Consider the following 10118-nt stretch of genomic DNA (forward strand, 5'->3'; position numbering starts at 1 on the left):
CCTGCTTGATGGTTTAGTGCCCTTTTATAATTCATGATCTTCCTTTTTTTGAAACACCTTTGAGGCAATGTGTCCAGTCAAAGACAGAAGATAGGCCCTGCAAAAAATTCTATTCCTTACCTTTGACTGGAAATCATTGCTCCGAGGCAAAATTGTCCTGGCTGGCTCGCCAAATTGAAGGCCAAATATGGCTCTTTTAGACTCGTGCCTTAACATGCATATTTTCAGTTTAGGAATGTTAAAAGCTATCTAATCAATCCATACACTATCCTACATTCCAATCTGTAATGAACCAACATTATTTTAAGAGAGAAATACATAAAATTAAAATACAAAATAACTGTGTTAGTTAACAAATTACAAAACCCATGTCATTTGCCCCTCAATATGTAAAAAAATTTCTTTGAGACGAATGTCATTTATTGATATAAAAGGACAGAAAAGTTTGCCTTGGTTATTTTCATCCTGTTATAATTAGCAAAATGGACTGTAATCGTATCCAGGCAGAGTGGAGGAAAAATATTGCTTTGACTTTAACAACCAGTTTGTAGAACCAACCAACTGGCCAAATAACAACCCTGCTTGTAATGTTATTGTTTTTCTATATTTGATATCCAGAAAAAGTAATCATAACTATATTACAATTAGACAGCTTGAATATTCTCTGTCCATATTACTTTTACTGTCACATTCACATTTTGAAGGTCCCTGGCCAGAATTTCCCTTTCACAAATGACCTATTTTTCTATTACTTGTCCATTGCTTATCATTAATTTGCCTTCTATTACCCACTACGTGTTCTTTTTATTGTTTTATTTTCATGTTTTAAATAATTTGTAAGCTGCTTAAAGTCATTGGAAGCTGGGTGATATATAAATTTAATAAGTAATAATAATTAACTAGAATGGCAAAATGAAATGATCAAAGTGTGTGGCTTTTTCACATACTTCTTTTTTATTTATTTAGAGGCAGAAAGTTAACAATTGATGAAAGTAATTAGAGCAAGTCTGGGGAAAGATTTTAAAATTGCTTGTGTGGGCCTTTATAGATGCCTAATATAGCTAATATCAAATGATATTCTAAACAGCTGCCAATAAATCTCAATAATTTAAAATAGATGCAGTAGCTGGTTAAATAATATAGGACATTAGAACATTCAGTTGTCAAATTCTGATCCACATTTTTTGATTCCTGCAGTTAAAAATAGTTGGAATGATAGACTGGAGTAAAGGTTATTACCATTTACCATTTAATCATTTGCATTTATTTTGATATTTATTTGAAGCTTGAGGCTAAACAACCATTAATAAATGATACAAAATATACTATTGGATTTAAGTAACACAATAAAAACCCTGGTGTTATACAATTCAAGTTGTTTTTTACGATCTAGTACTGGAGCCCATCATTCTTGTTTATAAAATTAATTGATGTATTCTCAAAAGTAGGATGCATGTCTCATATACAGTAAACGGGAATTCTTCAAACAATTCTTTTCAAAACGATGAAAGTCTCCTGAGATGGAAGAAAAACTCAGATGTATATGGAATATCCTGTTTCTTTTTAAAGTACAGGGTAACATAAAAATTCTTACAATGTAATCTCATTTGGGAATAAATCTAATCACTGCATATACCAAAAATTAGCAAACTGGGAAATTAAAGGTAACATTTATATTTTATTTTCAATAGTTATTAAGCAAGGAATTTTGAATATAAAAAGACTAACAATAAAACTAATATACTCATATACATACACATACACATACACAATTTTCATAAACCATATTTTCACAGTAGGATTTTCTGCTTACCATTGATGTGTAGGATTTCAATTTCACCATCTGAGGGACATATCTTAAATATTCAGTGTATTTTGGGAAAATAAGGAAACAAGACCTAAGGTACATACATATATTATCTCTTCCTGGCAGATTTTTTTTTGTTATTTTTCCTTTCAACAAAATAGCTGTCCTTTCAGAGTACAGAGAATACTATTTCAAATGATCACTTATGGCAGTTCAATTGTTGATTACTCTCAATATTCATGAACAAAAATAGAACAACTGGTCTTTTTCAATAAATAATAGACAAGGGTACCTTAGGACACATGTTTTATACCTGGCAGTTGCGCCTGTCTAGCATGTGTGTGATGTCAGTTGTCCTTGTGAAATTAACTACAGCCTACATGCTTCTAGACAGATTGATGCACAAAAAGGAAGAATATCATTTTGTATTTTTGTCAGAAAGAGCTGAAAGTGTTTTTCAGTTTTAGATGTAAATGAATGTATTTTTGCAGCTCAGATGCACAATATCATAGTTCATCTATTGCTGCCATACATATGTTGCCCTGATTGCATCTTATGTCTCCTAATACTTACTTCAGAAGGGAATATATAAAAATATCCCTTAAGGTCTGCAATCATTTCAGTTGGAATCCTGAAACTCCTGAGAAGATTCATTTATCCTGAACTGTTAATACTCTGATTGACTGTTAGTGGGGAAAAATATTCTATCAAGGATACAAAATACTCTCTGCTTGTTGATGATATTCACACTTTGTTTAAAATCATGAAGATCTATGCCACTCAATGTGCTCTCTTGCAATCTGATGTCCTCCAGATCTATTGGGACTATAACTCTCAGAATTCTGTAGAACAGTGTTTTTTAAAATTAGCAACTTTAAAATTTATGTTCACCAAACTAGTTATGGAATTCTGGAAAATGAAGTTCACGTGTCTTTATGTTGACAAGTTTAAAAATATTGCCATGTGCAATTAATCAATTCCAGAGCAGTGTTCAGAATAAACAGTGACACTTCGGTAATCGCTATGAGATTATTTATCTTACCTCACCATGAGCAAAGGAATGTATAAGCCAAGATTTTGTGGCTGGAACAGAAACAATCTGAAGCTTTCTACGATGAAAGAAAAATAACAGAATTTTCTTAAATAGGTTTCTGCTTGATCCCGATCTAATTACTGCAAAACTTGATTCCATTTTTTAAAAAACATTTTTAAGTAAAATATGAGCTCCTATTTCTAAAATAATCTAAATATTACTGCAATTAAACAACTTGTTGCTCTTCTTCTGATAAAATGTTGAACCATGACTATGAGGGGAAAAGGAGTATTTTTCAGTCATCCAAACTGAGAGGGAATTTTAATATATTTAAAAAGCTACTTGTGCACAAAAAATGTATTAATTGTGCTCATTACAGAATACATAGGTATTTCAGTATTATAAGGTTTCTTTCTGAATTGTTAAAATCCCTAAGGAAGAGTTTGGAACTCTTCTTAATTTGCATCTAATTATGGTATGAATAAATCCTAGCACCCTCATCCCCCACCTTCATCTTAAACCCAACTGGGACAGGGCTTAAATCAATTACTGGTGTACTGGTGTATTGTTTTCCACTTTTAACTGGCAATGTCATGATTATTTTGCAATTAATGCAGTATTTCACTGACTATTTGGTTGGCATCTCATGTTATGAACTCTCATGATGAAATCAGCCAAGCATCTTTTGGATTGTTTAACCTAGTGTATACATGGTTGGTCTCCCCTCCACTCCCTGGAGACTGTCTTCCAGAATTATTCTGCTTCAGCAGCAGAAGAATCCATTTCTCTTCCTGAACCCACCAGGTCTCTCAGTTGATTTTCAATTTGATCCAAATTGGCCTAAATAGTGGTGGAGTGGTGCTGGGAAGTCTACATGCTGAAATGCTACATAATGTGCTGGCTTATTCTTTGCTGGTTAACTTAACTGTGGGAAGAAGCCCTAAGTATCTGGCCTCCTGCCTAGGGCTAATTTCTTGGTTCAAATTTAGTACATCCGTCTGATGGCCCTGGAAGAGGTTAGATTTCACCATCAATTACCAATTGACAATCATCTGAACTTAGTGGATCAGTCAGTCAAGACTGGTGAATTGATGCATCAGAACCTCTAGATATTCACACATTAAGCTAAGACTTAGATTTGTAATCCAATTGTTTATTTGGTGCAGCAGAAAGTGAGAGTTATATTGAATCTTCTATTGCAACAGTGTCAGTCCTAGCCGAGAAATGAGAGAGACGGATCCAATCAAATCCAGTACTTTGTTTGCTTATATTTAATGGACATAATCTTTCCAAATAAAGTTATAACACTAATAGATATAGTAAAGCTTCCAATCATCTCCCTATATTGACCACCTCCCTAAGTTGACCTAATTTTCATAGATCAGACATACGCTATATGTACACAACAGAAAGCCAACCTCTCTATATTGACCCCCTCTGTAAGTTGTATCTTGATCACCTGGACCTTGATACATGGTATTGATTTATGCTCTATAATTTGACCAGTTGAGTCCAGTTTGCACCAAGGGCAAGAAAAGTGAAATAGAGAATTGGTGGCAATGAATTTCTTTCAAGAAGAATATCAAAGAATATAATATTTTTGACTTTGATTCAGCAGAAAAGGTGATGACATCTTTAACATTGACAAATGTGGACTCTTTTTCAAGTCGATGTCTGACTGGAGCCTTGTTATAAGGGGTGACAAATGTAAGAGTAGAAAACTTTCTAAAGAACATTTCACAGTTCTGCTGTGTGCTAGCTTAACCAGAGAAAAGGTAAAAACTTTGGTGATTGGTAATTCAAGTACCTGCAGACCAAAGAGTTTTCTGTCACCTGGAAATCTGCATGGATGTCTGATGCCCTATTTGAAGAGTGGATAAGAGGGATTGACTGAGAAATGAAGAAAAAGAAATGGTCCATTCTCCTTGTAGTGGACAATTATCTTAGCCATCCCCAAGTGAATCATCTTACAAATGTGAAACTGAAATTTTTGCTCCCAAACATCACATCAAATCTTCAGCCTCTTGACCAAGGCATAATCAACACATTCAAAATGAACTTTCAAGCCCAGCTTTTGCAGTGGATCATTGCTAAAACGAAAACCATCTGCAGAAGCAAAAGCCTAATCCTAGCCCTGACACAAAAGCAATTTTCCAAACCATCTGCAGAAGCAAAGGCCTAACGCTAATCCTGACACAAAAGCAATTTTCCAAAAGTATTGACCAAGGTCCAGCGGAACCCAGCAGAAAAGTTCTGGAAGCAACTGATAAGGTAGAAGAATTAAGTGGGGAGGACACAGAAATTGCAGTTATTTTGAAAGAAGAGGATGTCAGTCATTTGATAATGCAGTTAAAGTCATTCGCATGGGAAAATGCCTAAGTATACTGAGTGTTGAGAATACTTTCTCTGCTTACCTTCATAAAAAGAATAAGAAACAGAATAAAGTTTCTTTTTTTTTCAGAAAGAATGAGCTAACCATGAGAGAACAATACATATGTATATGTATTGATTTTGTATTCTATAGTATTGCTCTCGGGGGGAGGGGGCCTAGGAGGCAGATCGCATTTCAGGTCAACATCTGGAGACCCTGACTCATTGCTCCTGGGAATTACCGAAGGACGCTAGGGATTTCCCAGGGGTAGAGCAAGGGCATCCTCACGGTTCAGCTATTGCGCGGAACAGGGAGTCATGTTTATCAGCAAGAGCTCCAAATAGGAATTCACCTGAGGAGGGGTTTGCCATAGAAGCAGCTCCTGACTTTGGCCACAGGGGACTGGAACTATTGGGGCACTCCTGCAATGCAGGTCACGTCCGAGACTGGTCGTGGGCTCGAGTGATTAAGTTCCCTGGAACCATTCAGGGTAGTTGGGGAATCCTCAGCCACTTCAGAGGGTTGGGGAATTTCAGCTGCTCTAATGGAGCCTGGGAAGAGCCCTGGCAACTCTGCCAGTACTCCTCACCAGGGGTCACCTGCAAAATTTGTGCATAAAAGTCCTGGTCTAGTGAGCCCACCAGACGGGCTGGTAGGCCAGGCGCCCTTAAGTACAAGTCCTGGTCTGCCGAGCCGAGCAGGTGAGCTGACAAGCCAGGCCCCCTCCCTAACCTTGCGTAGGTCACAACGGGCTAAGGCCCCTCCTAAGCATCTAGGCAATTATGTGAGGTTCCTGTCAGTACAAGGGACCTTACAGGTCTAGGTCAAGGAGATGGGACCTATGTTGGGTAAAAAATAGACACGCGAAGTCCACATTAGAGAGTGGTTGGTTAGTTAACCCTATTAGTTATAGAAGGGCGTTATATATAAGTAGAATATTATTATTTTTATTTTATTATTATTGTAAAGAAATTGGAATTGTGTGTGTTCTATCTAGGGGGGAGGGGTGTTGTGTCCTGGGCCTGTTGAGGAAACTCAGCAGGCCCAGAAATGTTGCAAATGGTCCCGGGCATTCTAAAAGGTGCCCGGGACCAGACAAAGCAGCACCAGCCTTGCGCGCATGCGCAAGGCGCAAAGAAGAGGAATTCCTATTGGTTCACTCTGTTCGGGTTTCTGATACATTTCTTGCTTTCTAAACAACTGCCTGTGATTATTGCTGGAATAAGAATCTCGATTAACCATCCACCATAGAAAAGAACTCACACATTTATCTTTTTGTCTGCCTTTTAACTTTGTACTGCAGTTCATTTAAGACTTACATGGATATTTCCTGATAATTACTCAATTATAATACCTAATTACTACAAATGCCTTGTCTTCCCTGGAGTCCATGCAGTTAGACCAGAAAACAGAAAAGAAGTTCTGACAACTATGATTTTTCAGCTAATAGTGATGGCACAAATGGTTTAGTTTAATTATGTTCTGAAAAGATTGGCTACGTGGTTTTCGTGAATCATAGATTGCATTTAAACACATTATGAACGTTTATTCCCATATATGAACTTCTGAATGCTACTGCTTTCAAGATTAATAAGTAATTATCCTAATCCAAATTAATAATAAATGGCAAAAAAACTGTTTTACAGATAATAGAACACTTTGAAAAAAAGGAAAGAAAGATAAAAAATTATCTGTCATCTCAACTTTGAAAGAAAGAACTAGTCTGCTGCTATGTGCATAAAGCATATTCTATTGGAGGGCGATATACTCCATATTGTATTCAAGGATTCCTTTATATATTTTGTATTCCTATACATGAGGGGAGGAGCAAAAGTCATAGCAGAAGATGGGAAGGTTTGTGGGATTGGAACGGAGAAGAAAAAGGAGGAATTATCAATATTTAATGTTATACACATAAAGAAATGAAAATATTAATCTATGTTTTTAGACAGCTAGATAGCTTAAAAATTTCCACGCAGCTTCACAATGGAATTCAGCAAAAGACAGTGAAAAAACTTCTCTGGTGACTGGACAAAAACAGTTTGCTATGTTACTCCACATATGGATGTGCAGTCTCCTCATATTCAGGGATACTCACATAGTGTGGTCAAATAAGTCAAGACAGTGGCTGCAACATTGCCACTGACAATCCATCCATTTTTAATATGTATGTCTTAACTTTTTTTAACCATACTTGATAGATTAACTTGAATGCATAAAAGAATGGAAAGCTTGATAGAGGCAAGTTGTTTTGAATCACAGCTACTCTTTGAATCACTCTAAGAACCTACTCAGGAGTTGACAGTTGTGTTGATTATAAACAGGAAAAATTGTTGATAGTCTAACTGCACTTTAAATGTTTTGAATTTATTGTTATCACATTGAAAGACTATCTAAGAAAACACACACACACTAAAGATAATATAATATATATAAAAAATAAATAATAAAATAATATTCTGGTATACAAATAGAATATACAGGCCATTCCAGTGAATCTATGTTCCATAATATTTGAATTAATTTGAATAATTTAAAGAATTAACAGCATTGCTGTATATCACTCTAACACAATTTATAAACATGAAACTAAAAATGAAAGCAAAGAAGTCTTTTGTTTTAATGAACAACATTTGCTTTGATAAACAATATAAACGGAATAATTTTACATGTGTGTATTTTGGTTTGTGTGTATTTTTCTCTTGTCTGTTTCTCTTTGTACAGTATATGTACTCTGTATGTATGTGTACATATTTTGTGTATGTAGATATTGATGTATGTTTTAATACATTATTTTCATTTATTTTTCTTTAAGAAAAAAACAATTTTCCAAATGACAACACAAAATTGTGTTCCATTACAGGTTTGCTTTAAGATTCTTCAATTTACAGGTTTTTTTTCTAATATTAGTTGAAGTTATGGGGTTATTGTATCTGTATAAGCTGCAAATTTGCAAAAGGGATAATAAAAGGTGTTTATACTATATAATTTTTGGTTATTGACAATCCTTATATATAAATAAAATATCTGTATATTGTGTGTGTGATAAATTGCCATTCTTGTTGCTTCCAGTCACAGTAATACATTTTTCTATCTCTCAACATGCAAGTCAAATATAAAATCCAATTTTTCATTATTCATTCAATTTGTAGATCTTATTACCTTGGAAATTGAGAAATCTGTACAGTTTAGCACTGGGAAAATTTCATTATGCAGGAGCAAGAGCTAAATTGCGATCTGGAAGAACTTGTGAGCTACAAACAGACAGTGGACTATGGGGTTGGCTGCTTTTTTTATTATTTCCGCCCTCCCAATATTCTTGCCAAACTAGCGCTGCCCAGATAGTTTGTATTTCAGCTTTCATAATTTCCAGATGGTACAACCAAAGGCTGTTCTAGATGTAGATTATAGTTGTTGAAATTTAATACCACCAGACCATGCCAAATTGGAATGGGCTAGTATATGCAAGAGATAATTCAGATTATAAAGAAAGGGTATAGCTATGGCCTAGTAACAAGTGAGATGTTGGCAAGGATGGTCTCAGACGATGGTCAAAAAAAGACAAGATTCTTTTTTCAAAGCTTCACCCATTTTATATCCACACCATTTTTTATTCACACTGCAGAAAAACCAAACATTCCCCAGCATCATTTTTCTTTCTGCTTTAAGTTGCAGACTAAATACAGAGGACCCAGGATTGAAAAAATTAAAGAATAAACATTACATATGAAAATAAGCCCCATTTTACGATTTTAAAAGTAATAAATTGGAAAAGTATCCATGCCTATGTTCTACACTTATATTGGGCTAATCTCCTTTTATTCAGATAGCTCAAGTTTGTCTATTTTTTAAATTATGCTATTAAAATAATAATAAAAAACGCTAAAATAAATTGCAATAGAAATAGATATATTGTCAAATAAAAATGCATAACAGATACTTTAATATATAAGAAAAAGTACAACAGAAAAAAACAGTATTATCATTGTAATAGCAAATAGTAACAATTCTATCTATTCTTATTTAATACAAATATTACATTATTATTTAAATGAATTTACTATTTAACATTACAGGTGTTCTTTAAATAAGAACATCTTATTTGAACTAGTAAAACCAATGTCTTTAAATTTATTAATGCCAGCCACACATATTTCTGTGTTAATTAAAAATTAAAATTGAGACATTCACTGTCACTACTGCTTCTCATAATTGTTTGATAGGATTTTAATATTGTATTAGCTGTACCCGGCCACGTGTTGCTGTGGCTCAGTCTGGTTAAATGGAAAAGAAAGAAAAGAGAAAGCGCACGTTTGTAATATGTTTAATTTCACAATGCTAGCGTGTGTTGCTTTTACATCCAACAGATGGTGCTGTTTTTCAAAAAAAGCATGTTTTACTTGTCACAGGTGTGACATCTATATAATAGTAGGTATATAAAAACACGCGCGTATTCGAATGCAACGTTGTGTCAAAATTTCAAAGCAATCGGTGAAGAACTTTCAGAGATTTAAGATTTTGAACAAACGAACATTTACATTTTTATTTATATAGATGTATGCAGTGCTTTTTTTGTAAAAAAAAAAAAAAAAAAAAAAAGGTGCCAGAGCTCACACACGTCATACAACCCGCCTTGCCTACCCTACAAGGTTCCATCCAAAAAAGGTGCCGGAACTCTGTTTATTTATTTTTATTATTTATTTATTTTATTTAATTTATATGCCGCCCTTCTCCCAGCGGGACTCAGGGCGGCGCACAACATATTTAAAACCAAAACATGTATACAATCCCCCCCTTAAAACCGAATTAAACCAAATTTTAATGTTGTGTCTTCCAAATTCCTAAAAAACCCAGTATAAAATCCACCCTAGGTCAGGTCCGCTTGCTGAAAGAGCCATGTCTTGAGG

This window comes from Protobothrops mucrosquamatus, unplaced genomic scaffold (genome assembly GCF_001527695.2).
Source record: "Protobothrops mucrosquamatus isolate PMUCROS unplaced genomic scaffold, P.Mucros_1.0 scaffold45, whole genome shotgun sequence".
In the NCBI taxonomy this organism is placed as follows: Eukaryota; Metazoa; Chordata; class Lepidosauria; order Squamata; family Viperidae; genus Protobothrops; species Protobothrops mucrosquamatus.